This window comes from Lissotriton vulgaris, chromosome 1_1 (genome assembly GCF_964263255.1).
Source record: "Lissotriton vulgaris chromosome 1_1, aLisVul1.2, whole genome shotgun sequence".
In the NCBI taxonomy this organism is placed as follows: Eukaryota; Metazoa; Chordata; class Amphibia; order Caudata; family Salamandridae; genus Lissotriton; species Lissotriton vulgaris.
Genome location: NC_141685.1, coordinates 1,123,947,988 through 1,123,973,644, shown reverse-complemented (window position 1 = coordinate 1,123,973,644; position 25,657 = coordinate 1,123,947,988).

Genomic DNA, 25,657 nt, shown 5'->3' with positions numbered 1-25,657 from the left:
TTGGTTACTTCGTGAGGGTTGTTAAAATCCTTTTTGGTTCTTGGTTTGGTTTGGTTTCGTAAGATTATCACTGGTTGTTCTGGTTACGATAATCTATTTGGTTTAGTTTGGGTATCGATACATCAGTTCGCTTTTGGTAGGCCTAAGTTCTTGGTTCAGGTGCACATATCTGTTTCGTGTTTTGTTTGTTCTGTGTTCCGGATTGCAAAATGGTAAGTCGGAGAAATTGTATGTTGTCATGTTTTGGTTGCAACAGTGATTCACGATTGGAGGACTCATGTCTGGTTCCTCCGATTGGGACTCCCCTATACGATCTGTACTGTAAACATGGTGTGGGTCCTATATCTTATAGTGAGGTGTGGGTCCGCTATACGAAAAAGGATGGTGTCCTTAGTTGGCCACTACATGGTAGTTTTGAACCCGAAATCCTTGATAATTTAGAAGCGAAATTGTTTAGGAAGAAAGCCCGGCCGGCAATGTTTGATTCTTTCCGTTACTGGCGAAAAGAATCTAAACAGAGAGAAATTAAAAGGTTAAAGAAAGAACAGAAAGAGCAAGAAGAATTGACTTTAGAGCAAGCGGCTAAGCAGCTGCAAGTCAACGAGTCTGAGAAGGCCATAGAGGTGGCCATTAGAGAGCATAATTTAGCGATTGACAAGTGCTATCCTGCCTTGCCATCGAAAACAGCTAAGATACTGGAGGACCCCGAAAACGATCCTCTGTTGTCTTATCTATTAAGGTCACCTCCACCGTATGCACAGGGTGCTACGGCTCCACCTTTACCGAATATTCAATTGCCGGTTGCTGGACAACCTGGTATTCCTGCTCCTGCCCCTCAGAATCAAACTCCTGTACCTCCTGTGGTCAATGTGAATATTCCTACGGCACCTCCTCTTCCTGGATTGCCGGCTTCTATACCTGTATCTGTATCACTTACACCTACTGTTCCACAAACTATCTTCCTCGATACTCCTACTGTTCCGCTATCTGTTCCTACTTCTACTGTGTTCTCTGCGTCTGCTAGTATGTTGACTCCACTTTCTGTTCGTCGAAGAATCACTGATTCTGTTTCTAGCATTCTGTCTCCCCTCTATAAAACTTTAATTAAGGCTCCTACTTCTGACTCTGTTCAAAGACGTAGTCAGCTTCCGAGTACTGAGGAACGGGGAATTTTAGATTCCACGGCTCTCAGATGGATTTCGAAGAGTAGGAGATATAGCACGAGAGATGTACTAGATACATTTATGCAATGGAATGAACCAACGCAACGGTATGTCTTTGACGAGATGTGCTCGCTGTTACGTGAGGAAGTAGAAGAAGATGATGTTGAATCGAATTTAGAAGACTTAATTAAGGTTCAGAAAGAGTTTGCTACAGGAATGATAGTAGGTCAAAATATAAAAGAAGCGATGGAGCTGATTTTAAGTTATAGAAATGATCCATCACTTCGTTCACCAAGAGACTTAGAGAAAAGTAGTATGAAGCTAAATCGCCAATATCCAATGAGGGAGGTTCCTCCAATTTGGCGTGATGCTGTGCAAGCTGATTTGGCGAATGGTATTCTTGCCGCTCCGGCCCAATTCCAAAGAGTGTGGATACACATTCCATGGAAACGAGCCGAAGTGCTAGCAGTGAAGCAGGCCTTGCCAGACCCGCGTAAGAATCCTGCTGGATACTATAAGGAATTAACACAGACAGTTGAGGCTTGTGTAATGAATCTGGCGGACATTGATATGTTATTTGGTAATGTAGTTCCACAACCAATTTGGGCTAAAATTTGTAAAGAGAATCATCCAGTTGCCCTAGGTGGTGATTGGGCAGCTATCATTGCAGCGGATGGTCAGCAAATAGGTGGTTCCAAACCCGAACCCCTAATTGCTAATCTTCCAGGTAGAATAATCGACTTAATGAAGACTCTGACGCCCGCATTGCGTGTTAATTGGGACAAGTTGTCCGCATGCAGGCAAAAGAAAGACGAAAGTGTCTCCGACTTTTTCACGAGGTTCGAAGAGACTTTTGTAGATCATAGTGGTCAGGATATGAGCACAGAAGGAGGACAGAGACTGTTTGTCGATAAATTCGTACATAATTTGTTACCTGAGCTATGCAACAAATTAAAAGATTCCGAGAGTGCGTGGGCTGTTTCTACAACTGCGCAAATACTTGCAACTGCACAGTATTATGAAAATAGGGATAAAGAGGAGAAAGAAAAATCAGATAAGAAAACGAAAGACTTAAAGACTAAAGTTCTCTTGCAACAGGCGTATCCGCCTCGTACGAGTCAGACTAATACGCAACAGGGCTCGTATCAAAGGACAGATTATAGTTCACCTAGGCCTCAATATCAGTGGAATCAGTGTGCGTATTGTAAGAAAGAAGGTCACTACAAAAATGAGTGTCCAGTCCTAGCGCAAAATAACGCAGCAGCAGCTCAGAGAGGTCGTGGTGGTTTTGTGCAAAATTCTAGAGGTCGAGGGCGAGGTGCTTTGCCTCCACAGACGAATGATCGCCCTTCCAATCACTTTGATCAACGAAATGGACAGTCTGCCCAACAAAATAGATCTCAACAGTATCTTGTTGAAGACTATTGTGAAGTGGATGAGGGATTTCAGCAAAATAGATACTAGGACAGCCATGGACAGAGAGAGGGAGTAGTATCAGTTCCAGTGGATCAGAGTGGGCCTTATGTCGCAGTAGCAACATCAGGTGTAGTCGAACCGTTTCTGTTGGATACTGGTGCCGCAAAAAGTTCTATCATTCATGCAAAACTCCCTGGCGCACCTTTGTCCGGCTCAACAAATGTTTCTGTAGGTTTTTCAGGCGCCCCTGTTTACAACCCCATATCTGGTCCTTTGTCTATCTCTGTTGGACCGTGTCAATTGAAAGCACCCCTGATTTTGACGACGGGTTGTAATGAAAATCTGCTTGGTTTAGACTTGTTGAAACGCCTATATGCGACATTGTACTGTTCTCCGGAAGGAGTACAGCTTACATTGGGCAAAAGAATCACCTCTCCGATGTACTTGTCAATGGATGCACTCCCGCCAGAGCTGCGTTCGCTCCCCGATACTCTTTGGGCGACTGACCCTAATGATGTAGGCCTTTTGGAAATACCACCATACGTAGTCACTTTGAAAGCAAATGTAAAATTTCCAAGAATTCCTCAATACAAAATATCTAGTGAAGGTGAACGTGCACTTTTATTGATTGTGCAAGATTTGATTAAAAAAGGTGTGGTTGAAGAAACTAGAGGAAACGTCTGTAACAGTCCTGTATTACCGATTTTGAAACGAACTGATCCTACAAAGCCTCCAGTGTATAGGTTTGTCATTGACCTTAGAGAAGTTAATAAGATTGTGGTCCCGCAGTTTCCTGTAGTTCCCGACATTACTGCCTTGTTAACATTGATTCCTGCTACAGCCACATGGTTTTCAGTCATCGACTTGAAGAATGCCTTTTTCAGCATTCCGATAGCCGAGGAAAGCAGAGATATTTTCGGCTTCTGTCTAGGAGGTCGAAGTTTCAGGTTTAAACGCGCTCCACAAGGCTATTGTGAGAGCCCATCCATTTACAGTCAGGCATTAAAAAGTCAGTTAGATTCCTTTGTCCTTCCTCCAGGCTCTGCTCTAGTGCAGTATGTAGACGATCTTTTAGTGGCTGCCGATGACAAGGAAACTTGCAAAGCAGCTACGATTTCGTTATTGCATCATTTGTCCAATTTGAATCACAAGGTATCACCTTCGAAAATGCAATACTGCTGCCAAGAAGTGACCTACCTAGGTCATCTCTTGTCAAAGGAGGGAAGGAAGTTGACCCCAGAGAGAATAAAAGCAATTACGCAGATGAGTGTTCCTCGCACACAGAGAGAAGTACGTGCCTTTTTAGGTATTACCTCTTACTGTAGGCAGTGGATCCCAAATTTTTCTCTTTTAGCAAAACCGTTGGTAGCTTTGACTGGGAAAAATGTTTCGAGTCCGGTGCCATGGTCTGATGAATGTCAGGAGAGTTTTTCTGAGTTACGAAAAGCATTGTGTTCAGCTCCTGTATTGGGTACACCCGATTACAGCAAGCCATTCACGCTCTACGTTCACGAGAGAGAAGGTTGCGCGTTGAGTGTTCTGACACAGACATTTGGTGATAAACAACGCCCTTGTGCGTATTTTTCATCAACATTAGATCCGGTAGCTAGAGCGTTACCTAGTTGTTTGAGAGCTACAGCGGCAGCTGCGGCTTCCATTCGACAATCTGCTGGTTTGGTGATGAACAATATGCTAGTGGTTATGGTTCCTCATGCTGTGGATACACTCATGAATCGAACCAAGACGCAACACCTTACCAGTGCGAGATTATCTGGTTACGAGCCGACACTGCTAGCAAGTCATATTCAGATCAAAAGATGTAATGTATTGAATCCAGCAACGCTGTTGCCGGCTAATCAAGAGTCGAGTGATTCAGAGCCCCATGATTGTTGTTTTAGAACTGAGGAAGAGACAAAAGGACGAATTGATTTAAAAGACACTCCATTGTCAGATCCAGATGGCACGCTGTATGTGGATGGGTCATGTTTTAAATTGGAGAATGGTGATGTGACTGCTGCCTACGCAGTGACAACTTTGAAGACGATTGTGGAGACTGCAAGAGTGAGTCAGAATTCTGCCCAAGCTGCAGAATTAATAGCTCTAACAAGAGCGTGTGTTTTAGCTAAGGGAAAGAGAGTGAATGTGTTCACAGATAGTCAGTACGCATTTGGCGTGGCCCATAGTTTTGTCCGTTTGTGGAAAGAAAGAGGTTTCATTACGTCCCATGGGACTAAGATTCAACATGGTCAGCTAGTTAACGACTTGTTGGAATCTCTAACCTTGCCGATTGAAGTTGCAATTGTGAAATGCAGTGCTCATAAAGCAATCACGGATGATGTTGGTCGTGGGAATGCTTTTGCTGATGAAACTGCTAAACAGACAGCTAGAGATATGATGAGTAGAATGTATGTTGCTACGTCTGCAAGATGGATTTCTGAGTCTGGGATGTGTGAGGATACAGTGGAAAGTGTGAAAGAGATTCAGAAAGAGGCAACTGAAGAGGAAAAACGTGTATGGAGAGAAAATACGGGCAAGTTGGATTCGAGTGGGTGTTGGATTGACTTGTTGGAACAACAGCGTTGGATGTTGCCTGATGCGTATGTGCTTGCAGTGGTGACGATGGCGCATGGAGTAGCGCATATAAGTTCTAAAGGAATCTGTAAGATGTTGGCTCCAGTCTGGAAGAATGATGGGATCAGTAAATGTGCAGAGAGAGTGGTGAAAAATTGTATGGTATGCCTGATGCATAATCCTGGCAAGGGAACTCCAACTCCTGCTGGTCACTTCGCTCCACCTTCCTGCCCCTTTGAAGTGATTCAGTTAGACTTCATTCACATGGATCGGTGTAATAATTTAAAATACGTCCTGGTGGTAGTCTGTGCTTTTTCCAGATGGATCGAAGCATATCCACTAAAGGACAATACTGCCCTATCAACTGCCAAAATTCTTCTCAAAGAATATTTCCCTAGGTTCGGAATGCCACGGATTGTATGGTCAGATAACGGAAGTGAGTTTATAGGGAAAGTTATGGAGAGTGTGTGTGCCGGTTTGGGCATCAAACAGAAGTTCCACAGTGCAAACCATCCCCAGTCTGCTGGTTTGGTTGAGGGTTACAATGGCACCCTCAAACTAAAACTAGCTAAAATACAGGCATCCACGGGTTTATCCTGGCCAGACGCACTACCCTTGGCTTTGTTATCAACAAGAGCAACTGTACATTCTAGAGTAGGGCTTAGTCCCTATGAAATTGTTTTTGGCCGTCCGGCAAATGTGTGGGGAGTGCCTAGGCCGAAGGAGTTTTGTTCTCTGGAATACCCTATGTTGATCGATTACCTTTACGACTTGACTGCTAAATTGAGTCTTATTCACCAACAGGTTTTCGATGCATTGCCAAAGCCTCCGGAGAGTCCAGGGCATCAGCTGAAACCCGGCGATCACGTTGTGATCAGAAACTTCGCGAGGACGAAGAACCTTCAGCCAAGATTCGTCGGCCCCTTCCAAGTACTGCTTGCGACAAGAACCGCTGTTCGTGTAGCTGGTCGCAAGCACTGGGTACATGCGTCCCATGTTAAACGTGTGCCTCTACCACTTCCTTACGACGACTGGGTGAAGAAGGGAATTGGTGCCTCCGAATTTGAACAAACGCCAAAGTTCATCCCTTTCAGCGATGCCGAATTGATTACCGACACTCCGAACTCTGACTCTCCTCCTGAAAAGACTCCTTTGAACTCTGAACATTTGTCCTCTGCACCAGAAAAAACTCTGTCATCTGCGAACCTGAACACTACAACAGCTACTAGTGATACGTTATTTGCCGATCAAACAGTTCCTGCAAAGCAAAGATATAACCTACGACCTCGTAATATGGACAAATAAAGCAGGCAACTGCCTATTGTGATATTTTGAAATTTTGAACTTTTGCCTTCAGCCAGGAAGTTTGCTATTGTTTTATTGTTTTTAAAAATTGCCTTGCCATCTGGGTAGCCGTAGGGTCGTGGCTGTGTGCCTAGTTGAATCTGCGGGGGTCTGACACAAGGTCGATCTTTCTGTTGGTTCTGGGAACTCCCAGGGCTGATAGAGGCATTTTCATCTACGTACACATCATCAGTGGTCGCGAGCGGATTGTAGAAGATGGAACTTCCTGCGCTGCAACGAGAAAATGTGATTTATGTTCGCAGAAACAGACTTTACAGAATTCTTCACAGCAAATGCTTTTTGATACAATGTGCCATTACATTTTTGATTGTTTTGATAACGTTGGTGGGTGGAATCGTCTTTGGTATGGGTTTGATTTTTATGCCAGTAGCCACAGCACCTCCCCTTGATCCTGCTACTTCTACTGTTTCTTCTATACACTCTTTTCACTCGTTTCCTGAACATGAGCAAGCTCGACGCTCAGAATTCATTAATAACACTTTTGTACAGCTCTTGCACCAACACCAACTGGTAGTTAACACTACAGACTGCTGGGTGTGTGGCTTGATACCCCACACTATGGATAAAGGTATTCCCTATCTGGTTTTGCCTTTTAGCTACAATGGATCATTTCAGGCCCTTCAAACCATCTTTGCTTATGCCCTTGAAACCTATCCTCCACGTCCACCACGTTCCACTAAATATAACTCTGCCAACAAAGCTTTAGTCCAGGGAATTATTGACATGATCAAGGACGTCAATAATACTCCATCTTACCCCAGAGACGAATTGCGAGTATATTTAAGTTGGAATTCTTCAGAGTATCGCCTTAGTTTGGGAGAAAGCAAGCGTAAAAGCTCAACTCCAATCTGGGTCGTACCTCACCGAGGTCAGGTCTGTTTGCAAGGTAATGGGAGAAATCCGAGAGCTCAGCTAGGGAGGAGTGAGTGCGTAGAGACTTACGTGTTTCCGTCTAACTCTTCCCCTGCTTTTCTTACTGCTAGGGGTACCTACTTCATTTGTCGAGACAGAGCTTATACATGGTTGCCTGCCGACTTTTCAGGTTCATGTTATATTGCTCGATTGTTGCCTCCAACATACACTGCTTCATCCGATTATCACAAGATCAGAGTAGCAAGAGGTGTCTTCAGCAAGGAAGATACCGCTGGTCAGGAAGCTGGAGACTTCTTCAAAGGCTTCCTTCCGTTCTGGGGGCCTATGGCCAATAGTAGAAACATACGTCAGCTAACACGGGTAGTTGAATCTACTATCACCGAAACTGCTGGTGCCCTTAGCAATTTGACAGCTGAGCTTCAGGCGGATAGACTCATGACGTTGCAGAACCGTATGGTTCTAGACGTAATACTTGCAGATCGAGGTGGGGTATGCAGAATGATCCAATCGAGCTGCTGTGTCTTTATTCCTAATAATGCTCCAACAGTCTATGAGGCGATCTCGAAGCTACACAAGATTTCCGACTCTATTCATGTAGACAAGGGAAACTGGTCCTTCATGGAGTGGTTTTGGACTCTGATATCAGCGTGGGGATGGAAGGTTCTGATGGTCATTGGTGTCATCTTAGTACTCCTATTCTCATGCTGCCTGATTATCCAGTGTGGTCCTGCTCTGTGTAGTCTTTGTGCTGCAACCTGTTTTAGGAAACCACCTGCGTTTGGAGAAAAGGCGCGAGAAAGGATGATGATACAACAGCATGTCACTGACCTGATGAGCATAGAATTAGACTCTGACATAGACTGAGTAATTGCCTATGTAAGGGCAAAAGGAGGGTCTGAGGTTCCGTGACGATTTGAACCCGTGTTTTCAATATTGTCGGAAATACATAATATTGGTATCAGCGAACCGCAAATGATCCATTTAGCATATCCTGGTGTTTTCGCTACGCTACGAGCAAGAGTACTCCTGTTACAAACACATTTCTGATCTACCCATGGCATCCATCTTAGATCATGGCAGCCATTTTGTGTTTCTTGCCCTCACATACGCAATAACCTCTGATCACTTCATTTCAATTAAGGACACGTAGGCTTGGCCGACGATTCACCTCTTTAGTGACACGTGCACCTTGGAACAGAACACGCTGTAGCTGCATGATTCGACAAAGGCTGCCTCCTCTGCCCGAGGCCAGCCCTGCTGAACTGGTTCTCGTGTCCATTGTCCTGATCATGATTAGGCGGCCGAAGCCGGTAGCCTTGCCCATTTACAACCCACAAACATCCCTTATCCCACTTTCCTATCTTACACACCTGGCTCCGTTCCTTTCTTTCTGAATCTTTATTAGGGGGAGGTAACGAAATTTACGATGAGGCGGTCCGGCTCTTGAATGTAATATTGACAAGGGATTGTGATGAACTAGTGGGAACCCCTCTTCGTAATGTTTGGCATCAGATATTATCGACAGTTCCTGTGCAACGCCAAATATTTATTGTTTAGGACACAAAGGTTTGGGAATGTACTAGCATTGTAAAGAATTTGCCTGAAGCCCAATTTTTTGTATATAAGGAGCAACCCTCTTTGTACAAATCGAACAGGCTCCTAGAATCTGCCCGTGTGTAGTTTCTGTGACTTCTGTGTCCCTGCAGTAATAAACCTTTGGTCTTTGACGCCTCCATCGAGAAGCCCGTGTTTCTGTTTATTTGTGCACCAAGGCAGGTGGAACTCCGGGGTCTTTGGGTGTTGTTCCCTGACACCTCTGGACGGAACCAAAAAGTCCAGAACTCCAACCAGGTGACTGACAATAGCACAGTCAGTCCAGCCCAGTCACATCTGTTTGATAGCATTAGACTGTCTACACGCAGGCGTCCCTACGGACAGATGCGGCCCCACAACTACTAAGACAAGATTTATTTGGATGTTACCCCAGCACTCGGCTGACGCCAGAACTGTTATAAAAAGATTTGCGAGTCTTTATCGGCACATACGCAATCGGCATGCTACATTCTGACCAGGGTCCTGCGTTTAGCTCTCGAGCTTACAAGGAGGCCGTGGCCAGCTTGGGCGTTGCATTGCGGTACTCTAGTCCCTTCCATCCTGAGGGTAATGCGGTAGTGGAAAGAAAAAACCTTGACATAAAGCAATCTATAACAGCGAGGGCATTAGGTTCGGGTGATGGGTGGGTCAAACATCTAATAAATGTCCAACATAGTCTTAATAATCTGCCAAGAAATTCTCTGGGTGGAATCACTATGTATGAACTTTTGTTTGGTACTAGAATGATAATCGAAGACCTCGATAGTCAGACTTCAGTGGTGGAACAAAAACCCTTTGATATCAAATATCGTTTGGCTGTTTTACAGGACTTAAATAAAACAAGAAGAATTCGGAGTAACACAAAGCTAAAGCCAACGGCCACTGAAGAAAAACCACCTGTCCCAGCAAGACCTGTCTGGATTGCAAAGATTGGGGATCTGGTCAGAGAAAAGATTGCGGTGAAGAAGGAATTTGGGCCTTCTTACAGAAAAGCAGTACCTGTCTTAGCAATCAACGGAACAAGATCAGTAGTACTACCGCCCCTTGCTGGTAAAAAGGAGAACAGAGTTGTATCAATCGACCTGGTAAAACCACAACCATGTGGCCAATAATAAGTAGTAGGCCCAGTGGACTCCCAAGATGTAGCAGAAGACCAAACCTTGCTACAATTCAAGAGGTTCAAACTGAAAGACTAATCACATTTGATAAACCTGCAGTGAATAAAAGAAGGACTATGCAACAAAGCCATGTAACCTGTGCCTCTTGAAACCCAAATTACAACAGTTCATCAAGAAACACCCGTCTACAATGATGTAGCCTCTGACTATACTAAAATGACAAAGGAAGAAGCAACTACAAAGATTAATAACAATCCTGATGCAATTCAAACAATTGACAGAACTGCCTCTGGCTATTTCATCAATTTCGATGACTTTTCTGAAAATCCCAGCGAACATGAAGAAAAGCCAGCAAATAAAACTTTCAAAGAAAAAAAATTACAGAACTCTCTCATCAACTTGGAGAAATATATCCGATTTCACCATGGATTGAATTGTGGATTGTGTTAGGTGTACTTTTCCTCCTGCTCTGGCTCATTTTGGTTTTAAGCTTGGGAAGAATGATTGATGGAAAATACAGTACAATGGACACAGCAAGTCAGAAAATCAACTTGGTCCTAAAACCTCACAAATGATCTCATGTTGAAAAAAGAGACCTGTCATCAGTAAACATCACAGCCATTCCTATACCTGGTGGTGTAGCATGGGACGCTACTGATTACGACATCTATGGCCAGGTTAAACGCTTGAAGTATCCACACCAGTTCAAGGTTTCTTTAAGTGACTTTGTCTCACCGAGCACTTTCTCTGATGATTGGGACTTTGAGACTATTAATAATATGATGTCGGATTTAGAAATGTCAGCAAAATTTACAGATCATGATTATTTAGAAGGCTCATCTGATTATGAAGAAATGTATTGCTTTAATCATTATGTGCACCACTATTTGCATAAATCTGCAAAACCTAGAAATGTTTTTACTTCTAATCAATGGGAACATTGTCCAACACCGCCAAAAGGCAGCTCGAAAACATTTTATGAGAAATTTCCATACTTCTCAGGGTTTAATATCACAAATCCAGAAACGTTTTATTTAAAAAGTGTGAATAAGACAGGAATGAAAAATATGTTGACCAATACAAAACAGATATAGTCTGCAAAATTTTATGAACAGTTGTCTACATTTGGTTTTAAATTCTGGAATGACAATATTGAAACAAAAACAATCTGGGGTTCAAAAGATTGGCAAGTACAGGGATTAGAATCATTATTTAGAGCCTGCATGATCCTACAACAAATAATGTTCCTGAATGACACCATTCAACAAACAACCTGTCTTGGCCTAGCCAAGATAAAAGATTTAACCCCTTCCAGGCTGATGACGAGCTGGGCTCGTCATGGCGTAGCCTCCTCGCACGCTGATGACGAGCCCAGCTCGTCACGTAAAGTGCGTTTTCGCAAATCTCAGCGTGCGAGCGGAATAACGCTAGCGCGCATGAGGTTAAACAACCCGTCTATACCAAAGCCTATGCCTGATAGAAATAGCTCTACAGATGAGGGGTTAGACGTGTCCCATATTTTACACCAAAACAGAACTAATCCTGATTGGAATAAATGGTTGATCCGGCCCCCAGACACTAATAACTGTCAAAATAGATTCCTGGACAAAACACAGGGGTTCAAACAGAACAGGCCAGACCCAAGATATTCCCAGAGACAACATCCAGGGATAATAACAACGTACAGTGTAGGAAAACTATGCCTCGAATGGCTACAGAAATCCACACTACCTGAAATTAAGCAACACTTGACCTTACTTACAGAAGGTGCTGACTTGCGGGATTTCTTAATGGGACCTCGCAAACAGCGTCAAAAACGTTTCATATACGCCGGTATATATGCTGCTTACAACGAAGCTTGGAAAGTAACGCAAATTGAAACTGCTGAAAAAATACAAGAAATTGATCGTATTCATTTGGAAAAAACACTGTCTGTAGTGGACAATGGGTTAACGACTCTGTCCTCCAGAATGTATTCTTTGGACAGCATTGTATCATCTGCTATTGATATAATAGAACAGGATATGCTAATGTTACAACATGGCCAGTCCCAATCAAGTTCTATTGTACAATTAGGCTGGACGTTACAAAATCTGCATTCAGACTATGTGCCTTGGCGTCTAATCAACACAACATCATTATTTTCTATCTTTAACCTTACAGATAAGCAAATCTCTTTGGCACAAAGAGGAGCAGACTATACGGTGCTGAGCATTGAAAAACTAGAAAGATTACCATTAACAGATGCCGGTCATTGAATGGATAATACATGGTACCATAACAATAACGACATTCCAGTTTCAATATTGCCTACAGCATATACCAGCGGGCCTGTATGAAAGGTTGGGTAAAGGATACATTAAGTCAACCTGGAATTGACCTTACACACAAAGATGTTGGAGTGGGGGAAACAAAGAAGTATTTCTTAGTGGAAAAAAATTTGAAAACTCGCTAAGTGGTACACTTCTGTGCCAAGAAATTAATTTACATGGAGCCTGTGAAGGTTCATCTAATGACCTTTCTTGCCACTTGCACGGCACCCCAGCCACACAAATAGAACCTGTTTTCAGGCAGCTTTCCAACGGAAGCTACGTTATGTTAAGTGACCACAGCTGTTGTGGCATGTTGCCAGGAACGGCCTATCTCGTCATTGTTACATCCAGGGTCACTAGTTGTATGGTATTGTATCCAAACAGCAAGCCAGACAAGGAGGCAACGATATGGCCTTCACTTAATATCTCTTCTATTCGAATTGATACATTAAGCAAAATGAAAGCCATTCTTTTACAAAAAAACTGTGCCTTTGACCTCGTCTAGAGAAACGTATGATCTGCAAGTTGCAAAGACCTCAGCAGAGATACATACATTATTAACAACAAACTGCCCCGTACATTTCGCAGAAATGTTAGGTCAAATTTTAAACATGTCAGATACCAGTGGCATCGCAAATGTATTTAAGACAATTTTTTCGGGACTGTTAGCACCCTTTGAAACAGTCCTGAGCATTTTCCCGAATTTTGTGCACTCTGTGTTCGGCGGCCTGCCTCTCATTTTGGGACTCGTAGCAGGAATTCTATTTTTGTTCCTTCTGCTCCGATATGGCAAGTCCAGTCACCAGCGATACCCAGATTACCATGGAACAAACGATCCAGGCAATCCGGTACAGAAATAGGATAACACAGGTCCTCGGCTTGGCTCATCTAAGAGATCTGAATGCCACATGGTTTCTATCATTCAGACCAATCTGACAAGATTGCGTCTTACCTGTTCTACGATGCCTGCTCTGCGGAGAAGAATGCGTGTTAGACATCTGTCTCTCACTCCCATCAGAGGTACCTATGGATGTCGATACTTTGCTTGGGTCGGTAACGGCTCACGCAACGTGTTGTCCCCAGCGGCTACCAATTCTGATGACGGCATTCGTTAAGACCTCACCATTAGGACTAGGTGGCGGTGAGGTACGAGATGAAAGCGGCACACAGGTACAACTTTCTGTGAACATTGCTGATCCAGATAACGCTGACGGTAATGCATCTCACATATGCACTATTTCTACTTTTTCGGAAATGGCCCAAATTTCACCTACTGTGGTAGACAAATTCTTTGCCAGCCTATCTGAGTTCATGTTTTCTCCTCACAACGAGAAAAACTCTTACAAAACAAGCACACAGCGTTCCCTGAACTTTGATTTCGGCCTTCAGTTTTGATAAACAGAACTTCTACAAATTTGGAACTATTTTTTACTACAACGAAATAATTTTTCTCATTACCAAAATATTTACCTTTTTTTTGGCACAGAGTAATCTGCTTAATGTAGAACTATTCTTAGAGAACAAGATTTCTGTTTTTGGAACCTAGAGACAATATTTAAACTTGGCCTCCAGCACATGTACAGTCTTATATAATTCTGTGATGAAATGGTCTCGACCTTCTCTTCTGTATTAAGAGCCATTTCATAAATGTAATTTCGTGAATCATTCAGTCAGCATTTCAAATGTAAAACTATATGCATTGTTTGAAGGATTCCACTGCTTAGAAAACGTACAGTACAATACAAATTTTTCGTGTACAAACCATTTCAAATGCATTTTTTTGTATTTTTGGGGTGGGATTGTAAACACATGCTTAGGAATGTTATAACTGCTTAGTATTTAGGAAAGATGGACATCCTACGTGGAGTAGGCGTTGTGAACACATCTAGGGCAATTAACCCGATTCATGCCCTTATATAGATATAACTTATCATATCCTTATATAGGCATAAGAATCATAACCATATTTAGACACAGCCAATGCAGTCCAAATACGGCATGGCTACTTCCACTAAGCTCCTAGAGTACAACGAGTTCTTGAAGACAACCAGCCTTCAGCAGTACGGGAATTCCCCCTGCTTCAGTATTGATTTGTCCCAGAACTCCTGGAGCGTGTAAAGAACTTCGAGTTCTTAGTGACGTTATTATGTCCACCCTTACGTCAAACTCGGCACCTTCCAGGTATAAATATACCCACATCTGCCCTAGCAAACACACAGTGGTTTGGAGCAGATCGACTAACTACTTGCCCGACGACCTGCTGTAGCGAGTGCCAAAGGAAGCCGACCCTCCAGCTGACGCACTGAGGGAGACGCTGTCTTTTCTCCTGCCGAGAAATCCAGCTCCAGTGTTTCCCTGCTACCCTTGCGGGTTACTGGGAGATTGAGTCCTGAGAGAGAGATACAAGACCTACTTCATTCTATAACCAAGGTACGGAGCTGATTAGACCCGTAGAGAATTCTTGGATAGATTCTTGGCAGAGACTATTTAACTCAAGCTACACCTCACTTACTTCTTCCCCTGTACTAGACTTAGGTTAGGTACACCGGGGAAGGGTATTTTAGATGCACCAGTTGAGTACTTTTAGTCATTATTTATCATTGTATGTATTTTATCTATTTTTTTAATAAAATGTTATTAACTCCATAGATTTAAGACAATGGTGTACATCACAGTTTGAGCATTTTTCGCATTTTCGTACCAGATAAGAGCAAGGCTCAGCGCATGCAATAACAGATACAAACTTTACAGTGAGCAGGATTACATCAATTATGCAGTATTCCGAGTGGATCGTGAACCCTGGATGCCACTGGGGGCTCGCAGATGTGTCCTCTATACTCATTCCAGCTGGACCAAATGTCAGCCCATTTCTGTGGGCAGCCCCTTGCCACATAAACTGTCTTTTCCTGAAGCATGCGCCAATCCATGTCTCTTTTCCATGGATCAATCTTTGGGGGCGCACCAGCCCCCCAGAGTCTCCCTACATTACGTTTTGCGATTACAAATCCAAGTGTAGCCCACGTCCTACCCTGTGTAGACAGATCGGTGGGTTCCCATATATTCAGCAGGCAACGTTTAGCCTCCACTCGCAGTCGCACCCCCCAAACCTCATGCATGCATTGATGTATTTTTCGCCAGTATCGCTGTATGAGAGGGCATTCCCACAAAATATGGAAAAACGACCCCGCCTCCCCGCATCCCCTCCAGCAAAGCCAGTCAGAGCCACGGCCCATAAGTTGCAGCCTTGTGCCTGAAATGTACACTCGATGAAGTATTTTAAGTTGAATAAGGCAGAGTCTGGCCGATATAGCCACCTCCCTAGCAGATGCCAACGCTCCATTCCATTCCTCTTCATCGATTTCCAACCCATCCGCCTCCCATTTCCCTTTAAGAGTGTGCAGCAGCTCAGGGGTGTTATTAACAATCTTCTTATACGAAAGGGAGATGGCGTGGTCGGGGATGTGGCCGTCTAGTAATCGGACTTCCAGGGGGGAGGATGCTGGAGGAAAGGTCCCAGGGGGAATGTTGGATTAAAGGGAGTGGCGAACCTGCAAGTAACCATAAAATTCCTTAGGGGCAAGCTCATAAGTCTGCTGGAGGTGTTCGAATGATACAACCCCTTTGGAGCCCCACAAGTCTCAGACGTGAGAGATCCCGATAGGTCCCAGCTACGGAACCCTTTCGTGCGGTGCAGGCTGCCCAAACTCTCAGAAGCCCATAGTGGAGTGGACATAGTAATGGTATTTTCCCAACCCAGCTTCTTTTGCACCACGTGCCAGAGTTGCAGAGAGTGTTTGGTGGGCCCGGTGAGTGGGAACCTACCCAGTTTAAAGTAGAGCGCTCTTTCATAGTTCCCCCCGGCAGTAGCCAACGGTCCATCCCGTACCCAGGTTCACCTCCAGCACAATACGTGCCTTGGTTGATGGCGGAGATGTGTGCTGCCCAGTAGTACTTGCGGATATCAGGTAAGGCAATACCCCCATCAAACCAGCCAAGCGTCAGCTTTTGAAGGGATATGCGGGGCGCTCCTGCCCACAGCAGCTCGCGGAGTGAGGCTTCAAGTGTAGCAAAATAGGACTGCGGCACCCGATCCGGGTGGTTCTGTAATGCATACAAGAATCTGGGCAGGGCCATCATCTTAAACAGCGATGCCCTACCTAAAAGGGACAATGGGAGCTTGCGCCACGCGGCCGAGTCCCTCCGGAACCTCTGCAGGGGGGGGGGGGGGGGGAGGAGGAGATTCATCGTATACCGTGTGCTCGCAATCTTGGAAATATAGACCCCCAAGTACTTAAACCCGTCTTCAGCTATAGAAATCGGGCAACCACGGGGTACAACCGGTGGGCCCCCATGGAGGACATACAGGATCGATTTACTCCAATTTATACTGTAGCCAGAGTTACGCCCGAAGCTAGTGAAAATGTCCAAGGCCACAATTAGAGATTTACGGGGACTAGTCAGGTATAGAAGGATGTCGTCCGCATAAAGCGAGATTCTGTCCTCCCAGCTGTCTGCCCAACGGATTCCCTTTATGGAGAGGTCCTGCCGGATCCAGGCCGCTAAGGGCTCAAGGGACAAGGCAAAAAGCAGCGGCGAGAGTGGGCACCCCTGTCGCGTTCCCCTCTCCAGGGCGAACACCTCAGATAGTTTATTGTTAACCGTAACTCGGGCGAGTGGCTATGAGTAAAGGAGGCGGATCCATCCAATGAATTCGGGTCCAAAACCCAACTTCCGGAGGACCGCTATCATGTATGGTCATTCCAGAGTGTCGAAAGCCATGGCCGCATCCAAGGACACTAGGACAGCGTCCTCTCGGAGAGTATGGCAGCGCCCCACCACTCCCTGCACGCGGCAGAGGTTAAGCGCAGTGTTCCGGCAAGGCATAAACCCCGACTGGTCTGGGTGGACCAGTGTCGACAAGACTGGTCGGAGTCTCATTTTATCTATTTTATGTATCTTATGGCTTAGAAACCATATCATGCTTTTACAGTATTATTTCATAATACTCTTTTTACTGTACGCACTTTACTTCATAGAAAGTATTACGATAGTAGCAATTCACTTCTCTTGCATGAGAAAGAAGACTGCTCAATAAATAACCTTTTCATTGAAAACGCCCGTTATGTTATGTTATGTTATGTTATTTGGTATTTTTATAGCGCACAGCTGCCCCAGCAAAGGGGCGTCCTGGCGCTCTGACAGATGCTGTAACATAACACATAATAGAAGAAAAGGAATTAACTAGATGCCGGGAACAGGAAGGTTTTAATCGCCTGCCTGAAGGTGAGCAAATCTTCAAGAGCTCGAATGTGAACAGGGAGCGAGTTCCATAAACTTGCCGCTAGCACCCTAAAGGAGCGGCCACCCATTCTGCTCAGCTTGAAGCGTGGACAGATGGCTAGATGAAGCCCCTCTGATCTCAAGGATCTAGAAGGCTTGTAGGGTGTAAGAAGAGGAACAAGTGCCGGCGGCGACGAAAATTTTAGAATTTTAAAGGCCAGACACAGCGCCTTGAATTTAATGCGCTGTCTGACCGGGAGCCAGTGCAAGGCCGTGATGGTACCAGACACTGAACAGTGTCTGGGAAGGCCCACAATGGCTCGAGCCGCGGCATTTTGTACTCTTTGGAGCCTAGAGGCCTCCGCTTGATTCACCCCTAATAGCAGTGAACTGCCGTAGTCCAGCCGAGAAAGTATTGAGGCTTGGACTACAAGCTGTCTAGTAGGGGGATCAAAGTACTTTAGGACCGGCCTAGTACCACGCAGAATTCCGTAGCACGTGGCAGCTACCTTCTTGGTGTGATCTCTGAAGGTCAACGCAGAGTCTACCCATACTCCTAAATTTCTCACTCCAGCAGCTGGAATAGGAGTGACACCAAGCTCCGAAGGCCACCACTGATTTCCCCATTGCTCCGCGTGCTTCCCTAGAACCAATACCTCCGTTTTGGTGGCATTCAACTGGAGGCAGTTGGTACGGAGCCAGCCGGCTACTGCCAAGAGACCCGCACGGAATCTGGGGGCCTCCACCTCAGGGTCTTCACTAAGTGTCACCGCTAGCTGTGTGTCGTCAGCGTATGAGGTCATCGTAAGACCCCACTGTTTGACGACACCAGCCAACGGTTTCACATAGAGGTTGAACATTGTTGGGCTCAACGAAGATCCCTGTGGTACCCCGAGCTCCAAAGGATAGGTGGCAGATTGACCAGGTGGTATAGCCACTTTAAAGGAGCGGTCTGCCAGAAAGGACCGAAACCACTGGAGAGCGACATCCGTCACTCCTGCCTCCTGTAAGCGTTGGATAAGTATATGGTGGGACACAGTATCGAAGGCAGCGCTTAGATCTAATAGTATAAGCGCTGCAGTATGACCTGAGTCAAGTACCTGGCGAAGATGTTCCGTGATGTAAAGTAATGCCGTCTCGGTACTGTGTCCTGACCGGAAGCCGTTCTGACTGGAATCCAGAATCTGGTTGCGAGCCAGATGTTCGGACAGAACAGAGTTGACATGGGCTTCTGTTACTTTGGCGATCCAAGGCAACAGGGAGATAGGTCGATAGTTTTCTGGCAGTCGGGGATCAGAGTTGGCTTTTTTTAATATTGGAGTGACCACTGCCTGTTTCCATGCCACCGGTACCGTTCCACAAGACAGTGACATATTGATAAGGTTCAATATGGGGTCACGGCAAAGCGGGGAAAGTGTATTAATGAAGGCTGGCTTTAACGGGTCCGCAGGAGAGCCTGACTTGACCTTGAGGCTGAGCCTGTCAAAGGCCTCACTAGACAATTCAGGTAGAATGGCCAGAGGCTCAAAATCTGCCGTAACAGGGGTAAAAGCCAATCGATCCTTGTGGAGTGTGTCAAACCCACGATAGATTTTTGCCACTTTCTCCACAAAAAAGGAGGCCAATTTGTCACAGTGCAAGTCTGTGCAAATCACCTCTGATGAGGATCTGTTTTTCATAAGGTCCTTCAATACCTTAAAAATCAGTTTTGAAGGATTGGGGCTGGTAGCAAATTCTTGCGCGTAAAATGCAGCTCTTGCTCTGCAGATAGCTCTGTGATAGAGCTTCAGCTCAGTGAAATATCGAGTTTTCAGCGCAGGGTCATAGGAACGTCTCCATTCCCTCTCTGTTTTACGGCAGGATTTCTTCAATTCTGCGAGAGATTCATTATACCAGGGGCTAGGTGTTTTTGTCCGGCCTTTCGACCACCGCAAAGGTATAAGAGCATCCAAGGCATCTGTAATCCAAGCGCAGAACTGTTGATATCCTTGATCCACATTCGTGAAGGTACTCAGCGGTTTACGCTCTAGTATACCGTAAAACTCTTCCAACGTAAGCTTATGCCAAGGCCTTTTAAAGATAGGCCTGTCTGTGGATATAAAAGGCTTATCGTGGACTGGACAGAAAGCTTCTATTAACAGGTGATCAGTCCACCCCATCAGCCTCGGTTCTGACAACCTTAACCCATCTAGTGTGGAGAAGAAGGGGTCAAGAATATGGCCTCCCGAGTGAGTTGGAAGGGTAACGAGCTGAGTCAGTTGGAGAGCTTCCAGATCCGCCAACAAGGAGCTCACGATAGTGGAAGATCCATTATCAAAATGGATGTTAAGGTCACCCAAAATATTAAAATTGGCACAGCCGAGTGCTATAGGACTGACCATGTCTGCCAGCGCAGACCTAAAAACCAAATCATTGCCGGGGGGGCGGTATACAAGGAGGCCACTGAAAGTAAATTGATGGGAAAAGGCAACTTTAAAAATGGTGCTTTCGCAAGCGGGTAGCCCTGACGGCTTCCATTCCGCCGGAAAACAGGATTTGACTGCCATAGCAATACCACCACCTCTTGTGGTCCTGTTAGAAGTGAAGATGGTATAGTTCTGAGGGAATGCAAGATTCAATATGGCAGAGTCGGAGTCCTGGAGCCAAGTTTCTGTCATTAAGAAAACATCGGGATCCTCTTTCTCTATCAGGTCATAGATAGACAAGTGATGTTTTACAAGTGATCTAACATTAAGGCACCAAATACGTGGATCTCGCGATGCAACACGTAATCGTGTGGTTGGGGCGGCATTCTCCAAGGAGCATATTTTAGTAGGGCTCTTAAGAGACCAGCCATTACAGGCGCAGCTGTATGGGCCAATTAAAGGGTCCACAGGCTTACACGCATCTCCTTTGGATGTTTGCCCTATGACCAGCAGCTCTGACCGTGTGTAGGAAATCATACCAGCCAGGGGCGGCGAAACACTGATGTGTTGATATACAGAGCCTGCCCAGCCTCGTGCTGCCTCGGCGCGGACGAGCGCAGACGGGCAGGACTCTGGCACGACTCCGGCTAAGCGACGGCGTCCTCACCTGCGCGTCCCGCTGCGCGTGAGATGGGAGCTTTAAGTAGGCTCGCCAATTAAAGCGCGAGCGCGAGGACGCTCCAAGATGGCGCCCAAAGCTATCTTTCTATTCCCTACCCAAAATGGCGCCCACAATGAGCCACCCCCGGGATCCAGACCCGCCAAAACGGCGGTGGGGGAGCCGATTATGTGCAGTAAGAGGAGGGGGCCAGGACCCTGCTAAAATCAGGGAATAAGTGCAAAAATTAAAATCCAAACAAGATACAAAACGAGGAAAGTTAAAAGCGCGGCGAAGCGCCTGCAGCAGCGCCAGCAGCAGCGTGTGTCCAATCAGGTAAGCATCTGTCAAGGCCTGCCCTGAAAATGAGTTCGCCTTAAGTAGGCTCGCCAATTAAAGCGCGAGGACGCTCCAAGATGGCGCCCAAAGCTATCTTTCTATTCCCTACCCAAAATGGCGCCCACAATGAGCCACCCCCGGGATCCAGACCCGCCAAAACGGCGGTGGGGGAGCCGATTATGTGCAGTAAGAGGAGGGGGCCAGGACCCTGCTAAAATCAGGGAATAAGTGCAAAAATTAAAATCCAAACAAGATACAAAACGAGGAAAGTTAAAAGCGCGGCGAAGCGCCTGCAGCAGCGCCAGCAGCAGCGTGTGTCCAATCAGGTAAGCATCTGTCAAGGCCTGCCCTGAAAATGAGTTCGCCTTAAGTAGGCTCGCCAATTAAAGCGCGAGCGCGAGGACGCTCCAAGATGGCGCCCAAAGCTATCTTTCTATTCCCTACCCAAAATGGCGCCCACAATGAGCCACCCCCGGGATCCAGACCCGCCAAAACGGCGGTGGGGGAGCCGATTATGTGCAGTAAGAGGAGGGGGCCAGGACCCTGCTAAAATCAGGGAATAAGTGCAAAAATTAAAATCCAAACAAGATACAAAACGAGGAAAGTTAAAAGCGCGGCGAAGCGCCTGCAGCAGCGCCAGCAGCAGCGTGTGTCCAATCAGGTAAGCATCTGCAAAAACCCTGGTGAAACGAAGCATGCACGATTGACTGAGTGAAATAGCCATCTATTGTTTCCGCGACTCTGAAGATATATTCCTTATTCTTGGGGAACAAAGTTGTCATGTTATATGGTTGTCAGAAACTAATCCCTTCTTGTTTATTCGAGAAAGTTTCTAGTGACCTCTGAGCTAGCTGGCATTCACAATTAAGTCTAACATATTCAATAGAGACGTAGTCGACTTCAGTCTTACATCTAAACTATTGTTTATGTTATTCCAATGCGCAGAGCCTATTGGGAATATAGGAACTACACTACAAGACCCCAAATCACCTACTAACAGGATACGTCCGTGGTGTTAGGGAAAATCTCTCTCAGCTGAGTAGGGAACAGGGCCAGATTGGGAATTGAAACAGGCCTTGGCAAACTGCTCAGCCAGTCCCCGCCCTGGGGGGAGGGAGGGTGCAGCCGAGCTTTTTGCGTGGGCCGGTTTTGGCTGATTTTGTTACCTGGGGGCTGATATTGCCGACCCCCGGTAACAAAACAAGCCCCCAGGGGCCGAAAACCAGCCCCCAATCTGGCAGCCCGCCAGGGGAAACGCCTAGTGCCCCCTAAGGCCAGTCTGGCCCTGGCAGAGGACCCCTATATATTGGCTGTAGGTTGTTCAAGCTTGAACCTTTCAAAGGATCACACCATGGAGGTACCCTCTCTGAAATCCACATATTCAAATGGCCAATGCAGCACCAATTAACCTACCAGAAAAATGCATACATGCAGTTACACAGATGCTGCAACAACATGGGCTCCCTCTTACATATGGAGATGTTACCTTCATGGTAGAGTTCCACGATGCACACAGGACAGAGGTATTCATGGGTTACATACCCAGCAGGGAGCGCACAATCAAGACATTTTATGCGTATACTGTAGCTGCAGTTCCTAACAACTACACAGCTTAAATACCACTTTAAATACCACTCAAGAACGCTAAAATTAGTTTGAAGGCGCCCTACCCCACATAAACTATGTTAGACTAGGTCCCTTCAGCAATGAAGAAGCAACATGGCCAGTCTTAGACGGTTACATACCCCATCCTGATATAGCAAATTTGACCGCACCAGAACAGATGTCTGACACAATATGTCATGCGAACAATGACAATAAATACCACAATTGGCAACACCTGGAATTAGTCCAGTGCCCATCAATGCAGTCATGGGTAAGATTCCCAACAGATGGGAAGAGATTCTGTTCTGGATTTCACTAAAAAGCAAATCAGCTTGAAGCAGTATTTCCCCCTACGGGACCTCAAGAAAAACGTAGAATTCTCACAATATGCTTGCCAATGGGGATGGCTTCCCTGGTGGAAGACTGCGCCACTTGGGGTAAGGTCTTTGCTGCAGTGTATACCATTCAGAAAAGGGGGTGGTGATGAACAGAGTGTCTGAATTAAGCAGACCACTCTTACCCAGTCCAAAGATCAGGGCTTGATCCTTCACCGTTATTTATCTCACTGCACCATCCCAGCTCAGAACCTGGCTATATGCAAATCAGTCTGTCCCTGGCCCAGTGCATCATGGGAACAGGGCAGACTAAACTACCAAGCCAATTCTTCACCAGAAAGGAGACAAGCTACCGGGGACCGGTTTCTGGCATTTCAGCCGTCTTCGGCCCGGCTTGCTTGAATCCTGATGGTGCAGTGAGAAAAGGACTCATGTCTGAGTATACCCTGCCACACCTATAGTGGCCAAAAAACGATTCAGAAAAGGGGGTGGTGATGAACAGAGTGTCTGAATTAAGCAGACCACTCTTACCCAGTCCAAAGATCAGGGCTTGAGCCATCACCGTCATTTATCTCACTGCACCATCCCAGCTCAGAACCTGGCTATATGCAAATCAGTCTGTCCCTGGCCCAGTGCATCATGGGAACAGGGCAGACTAAACTACCAAGCCAATTCTTCACCAGAAAGGAGACAAGCTACCGGGGACCGGTTTCTGGCATTTCAGCCGTCTTCGGCTCGGCTTGCTTGAATACCAGAACACACAGTACACCCTCATTAGCTGTTTTGCCAGAGGTGCTTAAACACATCCAAAATGAGTACTGGGCAGCCCCAGCCCTGGATTTGGGGATGAAACTGATAGGCAATTTTGCAGCAAAATCTGCCATAATGTTAAGTAACATAAAAGGGGAAGCAGCAGGTCTATACGCCAGCAAATCGCTGGGTTGCTCCAGGAGCCTGAATTACCTAAAATTATTGAGGAAACCTACGCAACAATTGGTAGAGATAATTTGGGACGACTCCTGGTGGCCCCCCGCCCTAGGCAGCGCACCCAAACCAACCGACCACGCACGCAACCTAGGCTTCATCCTGGACTCCTCCCTCTCCATGACCAGACAAGCCAACGCCGTCTCCTCGTCGTGCTTCAACATCCTGCGCATGCTAAGTAAGATCTTCCGGTGGATCCCCACCGAGACCAGGAAGACGGTCACCCAGGCCCTCTACGCAGGAACCACTGCCAAACTCCAGAAGAGACTTCAACGGATCCAGAACGCCTCAGCACGACTCATCTTGGACATCCCCCGTCGCAGCCACATCTCCGTACACCTGAGACCCCTGCACTGGCTCCCGGTCAACAAGAGAATCACCTTCAGTCTCCTCACCCACGCTCACAAAGCCCTACACAACCAAGGACCAGGATACCTCAACAGCCCCCTCAACTTCTACGCTCCCAAATGCCAGCTTCGATCGACCGGCCACGCCCTCGCCGCCGTCCCCCGCATCCGAAGAGCCACCACAGGGGGACGGTCCTTCTCCTACCTCGCCGCCAAGACATGGAACTCCCTCCCGACCCACCTCCGCCTGACCCAGGACCACCTCGCCTTCAGGAAGCAGCTCAAGACCTGGCTGTTCGAGCAGTAGCGGCTCCCCCTCCCCGAGCGCCTTGAGACCCTATGGGTGAGTAGTGCGCTATATAAATGCTTTGATTGATTGATTGATTGAAACCTAGTAAACCACAGATTAAGGATAATTCTGAAAAGGATAACTCGAAGCAGGCACGTGTCTTCTAAGAAGAAGTGGGATAGTAAGAAAAATAAGGAAAAGACTAAAACACGGTTTGGATCGCCTCAACTAGGGTCCACTGAAAAACGATACAATTTGTGCAACCATGATACAATTAAGACGTCCAATAGGTATCAGGATACTGATACATGTTCCTCTTTCCTTTCAGGAGTCACCTGAAAAACGCTCGGAGAGGTCGATCAGAGCGCAGAGCAGTGGAGTAAATGAAATCGAAGGAGGACTCATAATGCTCTTTTGACTTTATAACAAAACAGGAAGACAAACCTAAACAGTCCAAGACTCAATTCAAAAATATGGTAGCTGGCCTTAAAGTCAAGCATGCCACGGATATTGAAGACACTGCTTCTGAACAGGGAGTGAGCTCTGACCATTCCAGGACAGCTCAGCAGAAATCACAATAATTCGCCGGAATCTTATGGAGAGTCTGGCTGCAGTATCAATGAGTGACTACATCCAGGTAGAAATATCAGACGAGATTGGGTGTCCCTAGTTAATTATATGAATTGCAACTCCAAATGGAGGGCAGATATACTACGTACCATAAATGTTCTCTTTTGGGAGAACTTGTCTTTAGGCTACGACATCCTCTTGGTTGAAAAGGATTGGCCACCGGAGTTTCTCATGGATTGCCCAAAAGGGGAATAAGTCAGGCTACACCACAGGTTCTAGAGGGGCAGGAATCCTTCTGCATAAATCACCGTCGTTCACTGTACAGAACACCAGGACCAACACTCACAGGAGATATGTGGCGCTTTCGGGTCAATGGGAGCAGAGGTACTAAACCTTATTCCAGTATATGTGCCTCGCAACTACATGATGCGGCA